This window comes from Botryllus schlosseri, chromosome 3 (genome assembly GCF_051294905.1).
Source record: "Botryllus schlosseri isolate E-star chromosome 3, Bs_hap1, whole genome shotgun sequence".
NCBI classification, from domain to species: Eukaryota; Metazoa; Chordata; class Ascidiacea; order Stolidobranchia; family Styelidae; genus Botryllus; species Botryllus schlosseri.
The window spans coordinates 11690837-11711742 of NC_137238.1; the positions used below are offsets into that span (position 1 = coordinate 11690837).

The following is a 20906-nucleotide window of genomic DNA, read 5'->3' on the forward strand; positions in this document are numbered from 1 at the left end:
CAGTTCGGAGAAAAACCCCTCTTATGGAGAGCGTTGCTGTTCACAGATTTTCTTTCTGTTCGTACTTTTGCAACAGAAGATATTTGAAATAAAGTGTGCGATGGTTGGGGAAGGGGCCTTGGTTCTAAGCATCTGAACACCATCAGCCATAAAAGTATATTTCGCGTATTTCTTCAGGAGTCGCGTATTTGGAAACAATTTTTCTTTTTATAATCTTCTACGAAGCTTCATCTCCGGTAAGCGCAGAAGCTTGTGGTAACCATCCCACCAAATTCCCTTCCTGCCTGTTTTGTTTGCGATTCCATTCAAATTGCTGGCAGCGCAGCTGCGGTACCACCAGCCTCCTGTGTAGTAAGAGGCACAATTCAACGTCGAATAACCATCGTTATCGGCGTCTTTCGTTGAGAATTGTCGATGGTTGTGAAACGAGAGACGATCGGTTGTATTCCCGGAGTATCCGGATACCGCCAGTCTGTAGTTGTCGGAGTTGGGTCCGATTTGGAAATGGCCGAATATGAAGAATTGTCGCGAATGTTAAGCAAAGTCAATTGTAAACGTGATCGGGTTTAGGGACAACTTTCTGGAGTGTGCTGTCATTTGCATAATTTCAAAAATCACAGCGTCCGCATTTACATCGTTTTGAATCATTGTTAATTGCTTGGCAAGAACGAACTATGAACTACGGGCGTTCCAACTGCTATACAGACCAAACGCCAAAAATAGGTTAAAAGTAGTCGCGGATTCGAAATCATCCGTACCTAACAAATATTCGAAAAAGAAAGGCGACAAAATGAGGAAAAAAACTCATTCGACTGTATTGGAATAGGAATGAAATATTGATAACTAATTCCGACCTTATGACGAAATTACCCCCATGCGGACTTCTATATGATGAGTCAGAAAGTAATAGTAACTAAGTCTACCTTTATTCCATCGCCTAATATGCAATATGGGATATGCAAGACAAAATCCTAATCTACACATTTCATATTTGCCTGTATTTAGCAACCCAATAAGTTCCATTTCTCGTGATCATGTTGATTTTCAATTCACTGTTTCCTCCCTTGGTCAGTTGATGCAAGGTTTCAAGACCTGAAAGAAATAAAGTAGATCGTCAGTTATCACAAACATCCATGAGATTCAATTTACATCGATATTTTAATCTGCATATGGACTAATATCGTATCTATTTACGTATGTCATTATTGACATTTATACAACTAATCTCGATTTTACTCTATAGTTCAGTGGTCGGGAACCTTTTTTGTCCGAAGAGCCATATTGGCCGTATTTTTTCCATCTCAACTCCAAAAGTGCCATACATACCAATCAACTGCTACGTCACAATTGGAAATTCGTGACGTCACGGTAGCACTAATTCGAACTCACTACATGGGATTCCTCTTGTGCGCCACATTTTATCAGAAAAACTGGTTTTTATGTTCTTCGAAAATAAAGCTCGAAACGAGAGGTAAGATGCGAACGGGCCAAGCTTCAACAATGATAACGCAATTCATCGTAAGTAGCTTAAAATTTATTATAACTGATATTAATCGAATGTGACTTTCACACTGATTCCGAAAATCTAAATACTTATCGACTTCTCAATTCTTAAAGTATTCGGCGGTAACGAAACGTTGCGCTACACCCGGGTTGTAATGACTCGAGTCATGACTCGACTTGACTCGAGTCATTTTCTCTAGATACGGGAATGACTTTACTCGAGTGAATTTGTGTATTGACTCGACTTGGACTCGAGTCATTGCGCATGACTCGAACCAAGTCATGCGACTCGATACTTTGACGGCCAAGACCGACTTTTCATTGCAATTTCGAAGAATAGTAAAGTAACGACACTATTGTGAATTCGTCTATTTGTACTGGTACTTGAAAATGCAACCAGAAACTGCTAAAACTGAGGAAAATTAGTATATTATAAATGCGAACCATTCGATATCACCAAACTGAGCTATAAAAAGTGGTTTTAGCAAGACTTTAGCTCGGAACTGAGTAGTCAACACAATGACTCGGACTCGAGTTAAAACACCATGACTCGGCCTCGACCCTCTGCTCGCTGACTTGGACTCGGACTCGGACTTGACTCGGTGGAGAATTGAAAATGACTCGACTTGACTCGAGTCAAAACTATAAATGTGAGATTCACTTGTGACTTGTGAGATTCACCTGGAGCCTTGTGACTTGGTTAAAACCCTGTGCTATATGCATACATTTTATCGCCGGTACTACACAGAACGTGGAGAACGTGGAACGTGGAACGTGGATAGCTATGGCGTTGTTTGTAATTCGAGTCTGTAATTGATAATGTCACATCCACAACAGCTCATTTCGCGCCGTAGATCAGGAAAACAATGTGTATTTGAAAACTGCGTTTCGAAATGGCCGTCGTCATGTCTGCTATGCTCTTTGATTCAACATATCGCACAATTCAAGGTTGCGATTCGGATATACATCGCCAGGAGGTTTGAGTCACCAGTCATTTCAATGGCGTGGGTTGGAATCCCATCGCTGCCACCCCGCCAGGATACAGAGCCTGTACTCCCTGCTGCACCACGAAACGATGTCAACACACGATAAACGGTAGTTGCAGAAGAGACATCCTAACCGCACGACTAGTCGTTATATAAGACAACTAAATAAACGGCGCAATCAGAGAACAAATCATTGGGCTGTCAATTGACAGGAGCCGAGTTTCGGCTCCAGGATAACACAAACTATACTGGCGCATAAAATTCGCGAGCGATATTGCCGGCAGCGTGACAGTAACTTCAATCTGATGTTTTTCAAGAGGGGTCCGGGAGAGAGAGTAACTGTATTCCGTGCTCTTGATCTTTATAGACCATTGGTTCTCAGACTTTTTTCGACACGCCCCCCTTTATGACAGTCAAACATTTTGCCCCACCCCCACCCCACACCCCCCTTATCGTGATATCAAAAAATAATAAAGAGGACAATCATCATGCTAGCAATCCCAACGGATAGTTTGATGGCATTGAAGGTCATGGCTGATGAAGAGAGAATTCTGAAAGACAAAATTCGTACAATATACAAAGCAATAACCATGAAAAGAGGTGATTTTTTTAAGTTAACTGCGGCCTCGTGTCCTCTTTAGAGGCTTTCACGCCCCGCAAGGGGTTACGGCTTATGGTCGGTACGGGTGGCTAGACGCAATTCATGGGATGAAACCGACAAATAAAATAAAATATGTCGAGTCTTACCCAACCACAAATCCCCTTGCAAGCGGCCAAATCCATTCACATAATCATCCCAACCTCTGACGAAATCAACGTTTCCGTTCATCCTGCGCTGGAAAACCTTTAATGAAACTGAATATAAATCTCACTTCCAAAACAATCCCGCATTTTGTATACGGTCCAGTTTCCGTCTTCGTCAGTTACGTCACAGAATACGTCCTTGAATCCAATTAGGGGAATGTACCACTTAAATACACCCCCAGAGTCATTGTGTGTTAATGCTGATTCCAATGCGGCCCCCTCACAACTGGGAAGCAACATTTGAAGAGCTATAATTAATCGAATTCGTTTCATCATTGTCCCTCGAAGAATGGCAGCAATGTAAAGCTCACCTTCATTGCTCTTGCTATGCATGTCGTGCTGAATCACAGTCTTTATAGCGCCTCCTCGGCGGATTGTAGACACAACTGACACATTACCGCCACGGCGTCCAATATCTTGGGGTGAACCCTTCGACTGCTGCGGTGCTAGATTCATGCGAACTCCCCGACGTCCAGCCTTACCAACCTTCACACTGTCCAGGGTCACCAAATCCGTGTTGTCACACTTTTGCCGGCACTGCTGCTGCAAATTCTTCTCTGGTAATGGGGCGATCGAACGTTTGTTGCCAGCGGTTGCGACGTGTCAACAACGACTAGAAACAGCAACGAAGGAACTAGAAATTTCATCTGATGTTACAAGCGACGTAAAGCATGAGAAGATAGAGGTCTGGAAATAAACCTGAACCCTGATATTGACTTGGCAGCGTATACATGCTGCAGTCGCAGGCATCCGGTGCATCTAGGGTTGCATATAAAACAAAATTGTGTTTTTTTTAAGATGTAAAATTATGCCATAATTGTGTAAATACTTTCCCAAAAACATGTTGTATGAGCCTACGGACGATTACCACCCGATAAAGCCGACGCATACAAAGTGGGGTGGTTGAAATCCCCAAAATAGTCGGTTCAACAGCTACAGTACGTTGATATTTTGCCAAGGGAGCTGTTTTTACCCTGTATTGTCAATGTCAATCCAACATGACGTCACAACTGACTATTAGTGAAGTCATGGCCTAAAAGACCACAAAAAAACAACAACAACAAAAAGCATGTTTTGAACAAGGGCCTTGTTTTGAACGTGTTTGTTTCAAATTGATTTTAGTTTTAAATGCAACCCTAGATGCGTCCCTGAAAATAAACTATGATGCGCCAAAGGAACTTGAAAATGTTCTCTAACTTATTTTATACAACCTTTCCACCCGTGACATGTATGCAATCCAGATATTTAGTACGATACGATACGTTTCGTTTGTGTTTGCGTGAGACTCAAGATTTTTTTAAGTAAATAGGTCTTTTGCGATAAGTTTGCATCCCTTTCATGAGAAATGTCGCCACCGGAATTGCGTGAAATGGTCCTTTCAGCCCGTTATCTGAATTACTGTCAAATATTAGTTCGAATCGTGCGTCATTTCTCGTTTGCATTGGTCTTGATGATACATTTTGCAAATTGAAATGTAACCTCCTCGGATCTGCTGAAAGTGTGCAAACCCCTCGACCAAATTTTCTTTTTGAATGTATGACTGGAGTCTTTTTCAGACATGTCTTTTTTGCTTCCAACTGAAATAGGTTTCACGTGTCTTGGAAATCGCTACTTGTTTCTGAATAGAAGGCGTATTGACTGCGTTGCGTTTACTTCTACCTTGGCTGCAAGGCATACTGTGATTTAGAAAACACATCTCCATGCTCACCGCACCAATAATGCGACGGATTGAAGAATTACCTTTATCGCACCTAACATACAATCAAAATATCATAGATTTGATGAATAGAATCGACCAAATCGATGTGTGCAGCGGGGGATTTTTCAAATCACAGTAGTATGTCCACAGATGTCATAGGTACAGATACCACGGACTTCTGTTTGGTTTATAACAAATTTGAATCTGTTCGAGGGCCGAATTATAATGAAATTGAAATTATAAGACAAAACGCACTCTATTATTTGAATATGGAGTGACCAAAGACGTGGAGATAATATGCATATATATTTAAAACAAATTAAATATTGAGTGGATAATAACGCAAATGCGTCCTTTTGTGAAAACGGATTCAATAAGATTCGTTGCTGTCTCAAATAGTGTAAATTGGACCGCCTTATTTAGCAGGTTATAATTTCATAAATAGTGATTGGTAATACCATATGCTTGGCTCAAGGTCATGTTTCAAATTGCAGCAACGAATTCATTTTATGACAATAAGTCAAATTTAGTTCCCGTTACTGGGGACGTCGAAATAGAAATAGTTTATAGTTGCTTCTTCATTGGAAGCAACGCTTTCAAATTCAGCTATCCGCTTTTAAGATAGCCTTGAACCCAAACTAATCAAGATGCGCCATCCCCAAGGTAGGGCTAGTGGGACAGAGATAGCAAATATATATACTACAGTAATACTACAACTTAGCGATATCATGGCGAAATATACTGCGAATAACTTTACCACAGTGGTGCTTGGCAGGGGTAGTTGAACTTCTTGCTAGCAAGCCATTGTGTCACAGTTAACAAACAGTGAGATGCCGCTAACCCATCATAGCTTTGTTTGTAATGTAAATTTGTTATGTAAATCAAAGAGAATAGAGCCAAACTGGAAATAGTTTATGGCTTCTTTTTTAAATCTTTCTTTTACATTTTTACGCTACATTTGATACAATTACCAGTAAAAATTGGCATTAAAATTACAGAAAAGTTGCAAAATGTTGCACTATAAAATCCCTCCGCACAGCTTAAAGCATCACAGTACATATATTCTGAGTATCTAGAAAGCTGACGGAAGTTGTGAAAAATGGTTGCAAAGTTGCAAAAACTTGCCCTACTTATAACGTTTCTCGGCGGTTTCGTTGTCCACACTGATTTTTTTCGCTAGCCGCATGCGCTTATCCAGTTATGCTCTAACATGTTCGGTTGTCAGCTTGCTTTTATATACGCACACTTCCTTCTTTGTGTCCTGTATGATTTACTTTTATGCACAGGAGCGTAGCGAAAGACGCAATCTCCCAAAATATGAAGGAACCGTGAACTCCGTCGGCCAGCTATAGAACATGCTTACAACATATAAGGACTAACGTATTGGTGTTTATTTATTAGATTTTCAGAAGTTACATTGTTCAAAATAAGAAGTACCGCGAAAATCATACTCAGTCCAATTGAGAACCAGTTATACAATGGGTTTCGTGATACTGACAAGAAATTAAATGCTCGTTGAATGCGAAGGGTTTTCTATCGGATGATCAGACTATATATGTACACATTTCACTCGGAACCCAGTAGGCCTACATAAGTAATTCCATCACTGTAAATAGAGCTCAGCAAAATGTTTTGACTTATAGTATACAGTATACACCATGTGCTCAGTTACCTTCCTAATCTCGCCATGACGTCATTGTATCCGGTAGAGCTTATCATTATCGCTCACTTCCCTACGGGCAAGGTGATACGAGTGAGGGGCATCATACGGTCGAATTTTCTGAAAGTGGCACTGGGGTGAAAAAGGGTATAGAAGAATTATTCTATATCGAAGCTATCATTTGTGTCAGATGATGCGGTCGAATCATTATGCGGTTCAAAATATATATCTCATCCATGGGATACAGTCCTATCGCAACACTAACCCAGCTCTGTCCCATCTGCATATGTCAGCATCCAGGTTTTGACGAACCATGAGAGTGGGATATGACTGATTTAAGAAACTGCTCACTTACTTGAATAGTTTTCGAAGACAATAAATTCTACGTGAAGTAGTTTTGGGAAGTTTCGAAATGCATTACGGACTTGTTTGCAATTCTGCGATTCGACTTCTACTTGAGTAGCCTTCTCACCTACCACGACCACTTATGCGTGTAAGTCGAAAAGAGAGTAAGATATTATCGCAAGGAAACGCAAAGAATTTAGAAATATTCCTGTTTAAAATTGGACAATGCGAAATATTGACTTCATGTTGTTCCATATCGTAGTTAGACCCTCTTAAAATCTAATATTTGTGACAAATACGGTACGTGTGTGCGTGAACCATAACCCCGCTTAGGACAAAAGGAGACTAAATCATACTGCAGTGGTGCGGGCCAACCCTTTTACTAGTCACGCCCACATTTCGATTATAGTCAGGTAGCCCACGGCCACACTTCAGGACAAAGTCATAGTGAACCAGCTGGACGATCAATACCCAGGTTAAACGGTCCATGCCCATTCTGGTGAACTCCGGGCTAATCTATTTTTTCATATCGGCTTACTATACGGACCGAAATCGTGAGAAGTCACGCAATGGGGACGGTTATTATCGCGCGAAGCGCGAAAAAATTATAAATTCACGGATGAATCTCGTTATTATATTAGTAGTTTCATATATTACTTTCAAACATTTCACCTCTCTTAGCCGACGTGATCAGATTCACCGGAAGAGTAGATGGAAGGGGTGTCTTCGAAAATTTAGAGCAAGTTATAAATGATGATGCATCTTTGGGTGCGCCAATTATTATTGGTCACTTTGTTGCATGCTGTTATTTCTTGACCTCCCATCAGCATTATCGGTATATTGGAAATATATTAGAGTCGCCCAAAACGTACCAGAACCTTAATTTGATTTCGTGAGGAGCAAACGATTCCGAGTTTGTATATCTATATGGAGCGCATCATTTACTCTGCTGTTCGCATCTATACCGTGACGCTCAGATTGCAAAGGACGCTACTAATTAAAATTGAAAATTGAAGTCGCAGTGAATCGCGCCTAGCGCGAAAAAACTTCCACGATTAATGTAAATCTCTCAAAATTCCGGGAGGTAATTCGTAAATTCAATTTGTATGTCGACGGTCGACAACACATACTAATTGAATTACGTATGGGCGGCCGCACGAATTTCCTTCTGCGGCCGCAGGTTAGCCACCCCTGCCATAGTGTGCTAATTGAACGGAATGAAGACATGGTGTGCAAAAAAACAAAAGGCGCTGTTGAAAATGTTTTGTCTGCTGAACGACATTTAATGACAATCCTTCACATTGAAATTCTCGCGTGAGAATACAATCCGTTCGAAACAAGGCATGGACGCGATCGACATCGGCGTAACGCAACGGATATAGCCGTGCTCGTCAAACCCATGGATGTGATGACAGTCTGATGACTGATATCTCATACAAGCGTCATTGTAGTTCACCGTTGCAGTTGAAGCCTTTAGTCCCCATCAAAGTAAATAGGCCTACATACCACGTTAGCCTTCAGACCAACACGGTTTCCGGTATATATGTAGAGTGCATGCTTACCTTGGTTACATGCAAGAACGTGGTTCTCGTAGGTTTTCCCTGATATTCTGATTGTATTCTTGACATCCAATCGCAAACTTACACCTGGTTAGCATTGTCGGATTTCCGCGGCTGTTGAGAGTTGTCGATCTGAAACAGTCAAAGTAGATAGTGTTACGTCTTAGGTGTTAGCTGTCGTCAAAAGCAGTAGCCCTTACGCGCTCATATTACCTTCTCCATCACCTATCTTTGTGGAAATGAATTTTCAGCGCTCGTTGCTTGGAATTCAAAACTTAAAACTTGCTTTTTTAATGACCAAAACCACAGGCTGTATCAACTGAACAGGAAATCCGTTTACTTTGGAGCATGTTCATTAATATGCCACGATTATGCTGCTTACGTAGCCTACCTCGCATGCGTAATCCAGATACAAAATAAAGGCAATGTGGCAAAATATGAGTGCCAATTTCACAAGAAATCACTCTTTCAAAATAGTTGAGTTCGAATCTTCTTCGTTGCCATTGTCACATTACTCAATATATGTAGGGTTGGGACTTTGGGATCAAATTTCCAATCCCGGGATCGGGATTTCTCGGGATTAGCAAAGTAGCAAAATTCACATACAAGCTACACAAACAACATTTATTCCTCGTAATATTGACGCAAAAGCATGCTTCCATGAATAGGAATGAAACGCAGCGATCGAAAGCCACCGGGATAATGAGCGTTTAAATTCATGTACCGCCTGTTTCGTGTAGGAGTTGATTTATCCAACGTGATCGAAAAACATCCATGATTCCATCACATTGCCATAAGCTCTTCTTCCACACACTTGCGGATTTTTTTGCTGTGCTCGATCACGAAGTCCCGGACCCGTTTGTGACATCTTGGCAAGTCATAGCCGTCAGCCTTGCAGGCCAGACGAATTCGCTCACTTTGGATCAATTTGCTTAAATGCTAGCCCGTTAGGGTTGTTCAGAATTGACCGACTTTCAAAAAGTCTAGGTTTTCAGTCCGTTTCCCATGCCTTATACCTTAAAAAACAAATTCTGGCAACTTTTTTTTATAATTCATCCCCTGCATCCGTGTGCACATTGCCGTTTTCTCATGCACCTAAAAATTTCTTCGGAATTAGGGGATTCGCCCGTCGTCAGTGACTCGGCAGGAATGGCGTGTGTTCTCATTGACGTGACGCGTATGTTCTAGCGCTGATGAAGCGCTGAGCACGGCTGTGAAACGGGGATCATTGATTAGTCAGGTGCCTTGCTGCTTTGTTGTTGATGGACTGTGTTTACGATTGAGGTGCAGGACTTATCAGGCGGCGTTTTGACTCATGCTATTAGCGAGTTTAGCGCGTGATTAGTGAACATAGTATTATAGCAGTATACAACTATTTGATATAATAGACCTGATACTCTTTTCCTTTCTACTGGGATAGAAACAAAGCTTGCAAATGTCTATTCCAGTGACTGGGGAAAGCCGCCAGTCGGTTGCTCTAAATTTCTTGTTATATCCCAAGATATCAATATACTGGTATGAGTTTTTCCAATTTAGGAATAACTATCTTCGATAATCTGTAACTGGATCTAATCTGGCTACTCCTGTGCAAGTTATGCAGTATGTGTTCGACCTAAAACTCTAAAAGAACTGAAATGTTTTCCACTATTCTTTGTTGCTTTACTGAGTTAATGTATATCTGTTTTTCTAGGATTAGCTGTAGTGCGAAATGTCTGAAGAAAAAAAGAAAATCGTCATCTAGTGCAGCAGTACCGAATAAAACTAGAAGAACACGATCGCAGACACAGCATTTCTTAGTTGGGCCATCTGAGGAAGCCATTACGGGATCGAAGTTGCCCATTCTGAGGCAAGTTATGCAATATGTGCTACACCTGAGAGAGCATTCATTTTAAAAAAATGAACCAGTCAAGTCACACATCCAGATCGCAGTAGATGAAGTGATCGGTTTTTGGTTACTTGCTGGCATAAAGACTATCACAAAAGTCAATGCCACTAAAAGATTGGAAACAGTGTGGAAACAATGGCTGTCACTAAAGAAAACTGCAGGCCTGCAATATGTATCAAAAAAAACAAAGCGACTTTGAAGCCAAACTGAGTAAGCTATGGGATATAGGAGCCCCTGACGCGATAGCGACAATTGAAGCAAGTAGACTTCTTTCTGACGATAAAAAACGTGAAGACATAGCATTTTATCAGGATCAAAGGGGTCCGAGATTAGCAACGATCGATGGCAAAGATAAAGTGTTGAAAGCGAAAATCATGCAACAAAAGAGACGGACCATGAGTGCAAGAGAGTCTGCACCAGCATCAAGTAGCGAAGGTGAATTTACAGAGAGCTCATCTATATCTTCGCAGGTAGCTGACACTTCTCACAGCACTGATTTTGAACTTGCACAGTCGACATCTGGTCATTCCGCTAAATTTGTGACTCTAAAAGCTCCTGTAAACCTATTCAGCGACGAAGACCTATGCCAGGTTTTTGATCGCTTGAAAGTCAGTGATAATGCCGCTACCATGATAACTGCAGCACTGATTAAAGCTTGCGATGGCAACCCTAATGACTTCCATCTTTCAAGATCTGGGACCTATCAACGACGCATTGCAAATCGTTTGAAAATTTCCGAATCTATCTTTGAAAAAATATCCACCAATCCACCAGAGCACATTGCATTGCACTGGGATGGAAAGCTCACTAAGAGTCATCTAGGATATCAATTTGAGGCCTTGGCTGTGCTCGCATCGTCTGCGTATTCCGGCGGATTTAAGAAAGGGAAACTTCTTGGCATTCAAACTCTGGAAAGTGCTACAGGAAAGCACAGGCTGATGCATCATTTGAACTGCTGGAACTTTGGAATTTAACAAAATCTGTTAGAGCTCTTGTGTTTGACACAACATCCTCAAACACTGGTAAAAACAAAGGTGCGGTTCCGTTACTTGAAGAATTGATTAACAGGAAAGTTTTCTACAATGCCTGTCGCCATCATATTTATGAACTGGTCATTCGAGAGGTTTGGAAGTGTTTGTTTGGATCGACAACCACAGGCCCTGAAAACACGGATTTTAATACCTTCAAGAAGAAGTGGAAACATATTGATAAATCAAGAAGCTATAAAACGCTGAAGTTTATTGAAGGCAGCTGGTTGGCGATGACAGCTGATGAAGCAAAGCAAGAAATAATTCCACTGATGAAACCCAATGATGGAAAGCAGCAAGAAGTCTTGATAAGAGATGACTACAGAGAATGTGCAACAGGCACGTTGGCGATTTTGGATGACAAATATGTTGATCATCGTTTTCGCAAGCCTGGTGCTACTCATAGCGCTAGATGGATGAGTCAAGTCCTGTACTGTCAAAAAATGTTCATGCGGAGTGAGCAAATGGACTATTCAGAAGAGTTCATTAAAAAGTTGGAACGAATCAATACATTCATTGCTTTGTTTTATGTTCCAACTTGGTTGAAAACTGGTATTGCATGTGACGCACCTTGGAATGATCACAAATTCCTTCATGACATGAAAAAACTTTTCATTATGCGATCTCACTGTTGCTGATGTGGCATACAAGAAATTGCGAAAACATCATTGGTATCTAACTGAGGAAATGGTGGTATTTACCATGTTCTCGGCTAATCCAAAGATTCCTGACAAACTGAAGGAAGCGATGGCTGCTAAATTGCTGAAAATGCCAATCCCTGAAAAATTTCGCAGAGGTATGCCTCTCAGTCTGATCTCTGACTCTGTATCTGAGTCAATGAGTATGGTCGATTTGATTGGGCCAGAATCGTGGTTTCTATTTGATGCTATACATGTAGAACATGATTGGTTGAGTCTTCCAGTTTCGGAATGGCATACTGATCCGGATTTCGTGACTGCTCAAGAATTTGTGAATACTGTTGAAGTAGTTAATGATGCAGCAGAGCGTATGGTAAAATTGAATACCGACTATGCTGCGTTCATAACGGATGACAAAAAACAGCGAGCGAGCCTCCTACAAGCTGTGGAAGATCACCGAAACAGATATGCAGATTTCTCGAAAGCAACCATTTCATCCATCTGATTTATGTAATATTTTGCCAAGTTGATCTCTTTCTTTGCCCTATTTTTTCGTTTTCTGTGATGTTTATTATGTGGCTGTGAGTGGATGTTACATTTACAGTTGTATTCTTGCACATGGGGATCCAGGAAATTGATGAACAGTGCCGGGTAGGTTTGAGGGGTGTAGGATATGTGATCCAACAAAATGACTATCAGTTTTAGGTAGTTTTGAGCAGTTCTAAGGAAGTGTGGGACATGGAAATGATATCCTGAACTAGGAATGCCTTATATAGTGGGGTTTTGTAGCCGTCCAAACCGCAACAGCTGCATAAATCCATGTTATATGTCACTTTAACTAGGCTAGGTAAAATCGTGACATTCAGATTTTAGGGGAATCCCCTATTTTCAGCTGCTATTCTTCCAGCTCAATGTGCACACGGATGCAGGGGACGAGTTACAAAAAAAGTAGAAAGAATATGTTTTTAAGGTATAAGGCATGGGAATCGGACTGAAAACCTGGACTTTTTGAAAGTCGGTCAATTCTGAACAACCCTATAGCCCGTATACAGCAGTTAACTGGCTAGGAAGTTCATCGGACCGAGGATTATGCGATTTATAAAAGGAATCGATCTTCTTCGTCTTCTTTTGACTGATCTCTCTTTGACGTGCCCAATTGAGTCACGGTTGATATATTTGCTATCATGTGTACGGACCTCAAATGCGCTACCAGTCACTTTGTGCTATACCAGTGATTCCCAACCTGTTCGACTCATCGTCCCCTTATCAATCTCAACACTATTTTTCGCCCCATATTTACGGATCCGAAGAAGAGGACATATAAACGGGAAATTTATTCACCTAACTTTTATCGCCAAAGAATTGAGTAAATAAAAAGGTAATTTTTCCGAGTATGTGCTCGAAAAACCGGTTTCCGCCGTTAAGTGGACCATTTTTTAGTCAACTTTGGCGTCGTATGCAGAATAAGCCATCTTCACGTGCATTTTTTGGCCGTGTTGATTAAATATATCTCACTGAACGTCCTAACATTTTCGCCCCCCAATCGCACCCTTGTTTCTCAAAATCTCCCACTGTAGGCGATATCGCCCACGTTGGGAACAGCTGTGCTAGACCCTGAAGCTTTCAACACGTTTTGACACGAGTTGCATTAGGCTTTTTCTGTAGATTTGCAAGACAAAAAGTTTTTCCACACATCTGATTTTATCTTCGCAATGACATCTTCGAAATTAGCTATTATCCCGACCTGTATTTCACCTCCACAGCACCGTCTCTGCAACGCCCCGATACTTAGTTACACTGCTACGATCCGTAGACTACGACGGAACACGCAAGTGATTGTGCTGTTCATTGCTATGCCATAGCTGGTTTTAATATCACATAATTGTGAATTGTTTTACACAATCAGCCGAGTTTGTACACTGCTTTATTTTTCAAAATGAGAGATATGGCGCTACGTAAGCCTTGGTAGAGGTTGTTTACGAATCCCGGGATTTCATTGCGATTAATCCCGGGATCGGGATTGCTTCAAATCCCGGGATCCCGGGATCGGGATTTCCCGGGTTCCCAACGCTAATTATATGGTATGTGTTTCAAATTGTTACATGATACGTTTCCAAATCCCGCGATTACTATATGACACATCATATCTATCACCCATAACGGATTAACGGGCATGAAAGGCGAAAACTGAAACTCAAAGAAGGCTTAGGACCTTGGAGCACTACATATCTGTATACTGAAGTCAGGGATAAACCCGTTCTTTTAGTTTTTGCCGAACATGTTGCCGCGATTAAGGATTTCAATTAGAGTCGGTTTTATGACAAAAACCCCAAAGACACGGTCAGGGGGGATCGGTCGAAGTTCAGAAAAACTGCAAGCTTCGCTCAACATCAAGGCTACTTGGGCTGCACACCGCTCGGAGGACAGCTACTAAGAAAATGAGCTCTGTACTATTGCAAATACATCTCAGTGCAGTGGTTCTCGAACTGGGGGCGCGAAAGCATTGGAAGGGGGGGGGGGGTTGCACCCCGCGCGAATTCCTCCCAGATTATGGTTATTGATCTGTGTATAGTGCGATTTGGGTATTTGAGAATTCTCTCTTCAACAGCTATAACCTTCCATGCCATCAAACTATCCGTTGGGATTGGTAGCATTCTGATTGCACTTTTTAATATTTTGTGATATCATAAGGGGGAGTGAAATTTTTCACTATCATAAAGAGAGGCGTTCCTAAGAAACTTTGAGATCCATTGTTTTAGAGTCCTGATAGAATAACGTGGGTAGGGGTTAAAGAGAGTTGAAATGTCCCAGTAAACACAGTACAGACCAAAGATGTAGAAAAGCTGAGTCGATGTAGTAGATATTAGATCTCGGCAGGTCGTAGAAAGGGGGATTTTGTATCGACTCAATTCAATGTCTTTTCCATGTCCTTCAATAATGTAAATATTATGCAGATGCTACAGCCTTTAAACATGGTGAGTAGAATGTAGATCCTACATTAGAAAAAGATCCTGATATAATAACCTGTTTTCTCCCACTGGGGATAACCTGATCACGGCTGCGTACACACACACCACACCACATTATCTACTACATATTAATCACATTTGCGGTAATTTAATTCAAAACGAATTGGCAAGTAAATAATGGCGGCGTAAAAAATGAAACGAACGAAATTACTTGTAGTGCAAAGTAGTGCCAATGAATGAAACTATGAGAACAGTCAGTAATCAGAAGGTTTCATCGTCTGATGATGATAATCCCTCTGGCGTTTTCTTTTCAACACCCTGAAGAAATAAAATGAAAATGACGATTCTTAGCTAAGACATTCGTACTGCAAAATGGCAGAGGTAGCGAGTAACGAATGACTCCTACATTTTTTTCACCGATACTTACTAAAATGGATTTGATTCTGGACTATTTCCACTCAAGTTTTCAAGTTTTTATTATTATATGACTAGAGAACTGACTTCAATCGCCACTTCTACTTGATTATCAAGATCAACGCAGACTACTTCAGCAATCTTTGAAAACAGCCACTAACACAAAATGAATTCTTGACTAAAATTTCGTCACATTCTCTCAAAAATGATCAATTCAACAATCCAAACGAATCAGTTATTTGGCAGCTAGTTGGAGAGATATATACTAAGTCTAGAAAGTGGAATGATACTCTGCCTGGAAAGCTGAAGACCTAACAATATTGTGTACAGAGAACAAAACATTTGTGTGGCGGCACTGGTATAGACATTAACAAATTATTAGAATTGACAGCAAGATAACCAGCAAGACATTAAAATGAGAATTAGTGCAGTTCCTTAGGCTGTAGTGATACTTAGCCAGTAATTGACCTAGCAGAGAGCAGAATGTTGTAAATAAAGCGAGCGAAACCTCCGACAAATGATACGATAAAACATTAGAATCGACAGTCTTACTAGAAGCAGAATAACAATCATGAGGGGTTGGAGAACAGAAGCCCGGGAAGTGACCATCAGAAATTACTGCATACTGCCCGAACAAATCCATGACCACTAACAAATGGTCTTTTAATAGTCAATATTGATACCAAATGACACCACCCCTATTTCACCGCAACATTTAGCAAATACAGCGCTGGAGTCAACCTTATATAAGCGCTAACCAAACGCCCATTAGTTTTCACACCTACTACTTCGCGCTTCGCGGATGGAAATACGCATTAAAGCGGAACGGACGCGACTTGTCACACTCTTGCTATTTCTGCTCCTTTTTTCTCTTCGCTTCTCTCCTCTGTCGCTTCCGCTTGAGGAGAGAAACAGTCGGCCGCGTTTACGGATCGTGAATTCCCGGCTTAATGGTGATTCTTCCTCCAATGGTCAGCACCTTGAAAATTGAGAACAATGTTGTTGCAAAATGCATGACAATTTGAAAGTTACATCATTCTAATTATTCCAGTTATGGCCGTGAATCGTTACAAGTGCGGTAACCACAAGAATTATTATTATACTTCAACTACAAATACAATATATTGTATAAAATAATTACCAATTCTTTTACGTTGATCGAGTCCCAAATAGATGAAATATGTCAAAGAATTTGCTAAAAAATTTTGTATAATTTGACAGATTCCAAAATTTCTCAAAGTGCACCTTTCAAAAATTTGATATCAAGACTCCCAACATTTTACAATTCGAAGTTGGATGGCTTTACCAATACAAGTGAACAGTTTGTATCGCAATTGACGATTATGTAGAGAACGCTGCGAGACATGTGAGTAGGCCTACCCTAAAACGTTTCTCTGACATGGACATTAGGGCTCTTAAAAATGACTTTTTTTCTCAAATCGTTCTGGCTACTTGATAAAATTGTTAGGTTACCTAATTCAAGCCTACACACCAAATTTGGTTCAATTCCAAACAGTAGCCGCATTGCTACAGGAAAAGAAAGTTTCTATTTATTATTTTAAAAATAAATAGAAAAAATTCAAAAATTTTCTGTTCACCCCATGAAAGTGTTGGGTTATGTATAGAAACGATGTTCATCAAATTTGGTTCGATTCAAACAAGTGGAAGCGGAGTTATTGTCATCGAAAAATTTGGATTTGAATAAAATAGTATTTACGGTGGGCACCACTATAATAAATAATTAAAGAATTGTGTCACGCTGTCATACTGTTTTACGCAACTGTTATTATACACTGCATTGTTGCTGTGTTCTGGCTCCATTGATGTTATTTCTAAATTCGACATTAATGCGTCATAATTCTCCATCTGGTTTTGAATTAAACTCTGTTTTGCTTCCTTTATCGTGCCGGTAGCTCTTTAATTGGCACGCGAAAAGTTCTTCGGGTTTCAATAACGTTTATCATGAAGGTATTTTTGAAAGCAGTATTAAAATTTTGTACCACCAACCAGTTATTTAATTACTATTTATCTTCAAAGTAAATGCTCATTGCATGAAGCAGGGTTGTAAGACTCGAGTCACGATTTTCTGTTGACTCGACTTGACTCGGGTCATCTTCTCAAAGTACGGAAATGACTCGACTCATTGCGCATGACTTGAGACTCAGACGGCCAAGACGGACATTTCATGGTTATTTCAAAGAATAGTATAGCAAATCGCTATTGGGATTTCGTCTATCGATACTGGTAAAACTGCTAAAAGTAAGGAAAATTCGTATATTATAAATTAGGCTTACCATACGTCCTCTCTTTTGACTTTTTTGAAAGTGTCCTCGGAGGACGCCCTTTTGTCCTCTTTTTGGAGATTTTGTCCTCTTTTTTGAAAATTTAGGTCAGATATAGAGGAAATTGCGAGTGATATGCCGCAAATTAGCGCAGAAGTGAAGCTCCGGCGGGTATTTCGGAGGGAAAAGCGGTGATTCCAGCTCTGAGCGAAATGATGACCTTTTTTTTTTTTTTTTAGTCATCCACCTAGCAATGAGGAGTGAAAAACGTGTTTTTGAGCTCTGAGCGGAAGTGATAACCTTTTTTTTTTTTTTTTCAGTCAACCGATCATGAAGCGGGTGAAATTTACCGGTTTTTGAGAATTCTTCTCCAGTTTTGCATGTCTGAAATTTCTGAAAAAGTGTCCTCTTTTTTCATTTCCGAGATATGGTAAGCCTATTATAAATGCGACCCAGTCGATATCACAAAAAAATAATATAAAAAGTTGGTTTAACAAGACTTAAATTGGAAACTGAGCAGATAACACAATGACTTAGACTCTGGGTCGAGTCATAATACCATAACTCGGAATTGGACCTCTGCTCGCTGACTTGGACTCGGACTTGACCTGGTGGTGAATTGAAAATGATTCGAGTCAAAACTATAAAAGTGAGATTGACTTGCGACTCGGAGCCTTGTGACTTGGTTACAACCCTGGCATGAAGCCTCAATAATTACATGAGTGGGGTGACTAGACAAAGAACACAGTCACATTTGCAGCATATCATGAATGTCTCTTACTATATGTGATCTTGTTCAAATGGAGGTTGATGAACGCGTATTTCCCATTCTTTCCGACTCTGCTATAACCACACCAGACTGGGAACCTTCGTCAGGATGCTTCTTGCTGAATGACCAATATTGTCACCGTCAACGGTACGAGTGCAAATGTCTGATACGTCAATATAGGAACAGAATTAGTTGACTGTTCATGACCGTCCACGTTCAGAGTTGCATCTCAAAGATGCTAAAATAAGCCTAAATATAATCCAAGCAATACGATCGTCCACTTTGACTGACTGAATTTCTAAAAATAATAAACATAACACCTTGATAGCTTCCACATCTTACGTTTATATATACCGTCTGCTATCGGCACAACAAAGTATTTAAAAATAACAAAACAGATTCAACATACCACATATCTTGCAAAGGCTTTTGCTTTCATTCAATATGTCATCAAACTTCTTTAAATCCTCCTTTGTGGTGAGTGGCTTTGGAATTATTCTAGGATCAATTCCGATATCATTTTATCATATACAATCTATGGCGGAATAAAAGTTTCGGATAAGTTCTGAAACAAACACAATTTTCCACACAAAAGTCAATTGCCACACGAAATGCCAAATGCTACGGTCCTATTTTACAAGGTATGGCAAGGTAACGTAGTGGTACGTTCCATTATAGCTAAACACCAATGAATTGCGGGTTCGAGCCTGACACGTCGACTCCATAATTCCTACCGAAGTGTTGGCCGTTTATCTAGGCTCCTCCTCGCCATCTGATCCGCATAGCCATGTCTTAAAAAGCCTAGGAGTGGGCCGTGCTATAAGTGGGCAGATGGTTGCCGATGAACTCGGCACTTGGTGAATTCGGCCCTCGGGAAATTTTGTAATGAAGTGTATTAACAGCTATTAATATGAATTATTAAACTAATAATAGTATTATCAAGTGATTCGTCAATCTTGTAAGGAGGTCAGGGCATCCGTAGATCATGCAGTCACGGCGTGAATAGATCACGGATTGCATAGTAGCGGGAAATAACGCAGCGCTCATATACCGACCACGCGCGGTCTGCTTGGAATCGATGGCGTGAGTGACGGGCCTGTGTGGTGTAAGTTTTGAGAAGATGGATCTTGGCGTTGTATGTGAGATCGAAACCGTGGAAGATCAAGCAGCGCCTCTTCGTTTATCGATCACGACAAGCCAGTGTTCCTCATCAACAAATGTTTTGCATGATCACGTCAAAATAAATTATTTTTTGCCTTTGGAGAGACGATTCCACTCTGGAGTTAGGGTGTCTCGATAACAGGGTTGACGGATCCCAAGATTACGAGATCTACCGCGAGCCACGACACGTTTAAATTTCCTTTTTGATACTGTTCATTCATATTAAATGCATTTCTAATGCGAAGGTGTTCTAGTGCCAATTCCTCCAAGGGCCGAGTTCACCAAGTGAAGAGCGTTGCGTTATTTCCCGCGATTACGCAATCTGTGATCTAATCACGCATTGACTGTGTGATCTACGCATGCCCTGACCCCCGTGCAACATTGACAACCACTCAAAGTGCCAAGTTCACCGGCAAACATTCCAGTAACCAATCATGGTGACCGGTACCGCTATTCCGGCCGAATTCACCAAGTGCCGAGTTTGTGCGGCCGAATTCACTAAGTGCCGAGTTCACTGGTAATCGGGCAGATACGGAATGATAATAATAAGAACCGGCCTGGTGTAAAATGACCAGTGTAGTCGACCACCACCATGAACACCACAAACAAACAAACAAACATCTAACATGGAAAAGAAATTACCTTTACAGCCTTTGACAAACACAGTTACCATTGAAACCAGCAATTTAGGTCTTATTCGAAAGCAGAATAACAACTGTTTTAGCGGACATATCAAATCAAATGTTGGAAAGTTCATGTAAATTAGCCCAAAATATTATCTTACTGTGACCATATTCTATCAATATGGTTTGGCTAGCCAAATTCTCTGGGCCAACATAAATACAAGCTGCGTTTGGTTTCAACGATTAATAATCTTGTCACTGGATTCGAGGTATAATTGCATTCAAATATCAAATTTTGCTCCATTAATCAACATCAAGTTGAAAATGTCCATTCTTGCACCAACTTTTATAAAATCACGAATCAGTGTTCTACAGTTATGTATCTATATTGACTTATATACCTAGAAAATTCAAGCATAAATATTACCGTATGATATGCCGTAGGTATATAGGTACCGGTAATTCAGATGTTTGAAGCGACTTGGACAACTAGATAATAATAGCGGTCTAATTTCACTAAATTAGAGCGAAATGCCAGCAATATAATTGTAATCTAATTCGGAAAAAACGGTTTAACTCTA

At 40.6% G+C, this 20906-nt stretch overlaps 1 long non-coding RNA gene across 1 annotated transcript; it reads right to left on the reverse strand.

The window, feature by feature from the left end:
- Positions 1-15204: 15204 nt before the first annotated feature.
- Positions 15205-20694, reverse strand: LOC145435776 (uncharacterized). The gene is made up of 3 exons (XR_013914015.1): positions 18554-20694; positions 16272-16469; positions 15205-15394 (listed from the first exon to the last, which is right to left on the reverse strand). It is a non-coding gene; the product is annotated as an uncharacterized LOC145435776 (long non-coding RNA).
- Positions 20695-20906: the final 212 nt, after the last annotated feature.